This window comes from Atta cephalotes (genome assembly GCF_000143395.1).
Source record: "Atta cephalotes unplaced genomic scaffold scaffold00035, whole genome shotgun sequence".
Taxonomy (NCBI): domain Eukaryota; kingdom Metazoa; phylum Arthropoda; class Insecta; order Hymenoptera; family Formicidae; genus Atta; species Atta cephalotes.
Window position 1 is genome coordinate 1,606,679 of NW_012130099.1, and position 1,580 is coordinate 1,608,258.

The window sequence follows — 1,580 nt, forward strand, 5'->3', positions numbered from 1 at the left end:
TAGTTACGTTTGTCTCTAAAGTTTTTATTAATTTCTCTTTCTTTTCTTCTCTCTCTCTCTCTCTCTCTCTCTCTCATTAGATTGCAAATATTAGTTCTAATTAGCATAAATTATATATATATAAGTATATATTTTTAACTTCGGTTGTTTGAAAATCATTGATTAAATCAAAATTTTTTATGCACATTTATTAAAAATAACTGAATAAATACAATATAATACTGTCCTCCATCTCGTTCCTTAGAATAGTTAATCGTATGCGTTGCTTTTCAGCCTGTCTCCTTGTAATTAATTTTCATTTTTCGATTCCTTTCACGATAATATTTTAAAATTATATTGTCAATTGCTGATTGATAATATGATGTGAACATGATTATGCGCAAGCGAATGACTGTGTGATAATTCTCACTGAAGATATCATATAAAGAGTGTGGCGCGTTGTTATATATCATTGTTGTATTTATAGTTAGGTTTCCAAATTTCTTTCTCGTCAGGATCAAGCTAGCTTTTCTTGTCTTTTCACTCCCCAGTCTTCACACATTTCAATATTGACAATGTAATCATTGAAATATGATTGGAAATATGATTGAAGTACAAGAAGAAAAAAAAACGTAGAAAAACTAACTCATATTCGATAGGGAAATGCAGTGGAAGCCTGACTGTACATGGATTGAATGAAGCTTATGTTGTTGGATGAGAAACTCTGATTTCTATGACAGTCATGAATGAGAAAACGAAATATTTATCACAGATAATCGGATGATATGAAGATTCAATGAAGGATAGAATATTCTACATCTGATATCTAGTGATCTAATTTAGGTGTATTTATACATTATGGCAATTTGTTTTAGATTTAAATTCTTCTGTTTTGTATATTTAGCGAAGTAAGATCTCTTTTCTATCAAACTCATAATTACTAAATTTATATGGCAAATATCAGCCGTTTCTATTGCCAAATGTGGTTTGTACAAGATATATCTAAAATAAGGACACTAGAGTACCGATTATATAATTTTTTCCTTAAGCCAGAATTGTGAAAAGTGAAAAAAAAATTCATTTTCGCCATAGGGAAAAAAATTAATCGATACTCATTTAAGCTTATTATTAATTTATTATAATACACCTACCATTCGCTACTTTAAGAGTCAAAGAAAGAAAAAAGTTAAAGATTTATATATTCTTGTGTGCCAAAACAATAAGTGTAATAAATTCGGAAAAGAATCACAATTCCAATGTTTCGAAATTTATGTAATAGAGGTGACATAATTCTCTTTTCCGAACGAAAAAAACCTTCAGATAAATATTAATAAAAATCGAAAAAAATCTGTGATATCAACATTCGCTCATAATGTCGCAAAACCGAATCGAATGCGCGTACATCGTGCATTTTTCTCTTTTCTAATGCAGGGTGGCCACGAAATCCTCTAATGTAAAGTTGAATGGCCGGTGTAAAGAATAAGTCCGTAATTTGAACGCTTTATTTTGAATATTTAGCATCTAAAATGAATCTATTGCATTCTTACGTTTGACGGGGAGATGCTTATTTGACACTCGTACAATATAATCTGTTTATATAA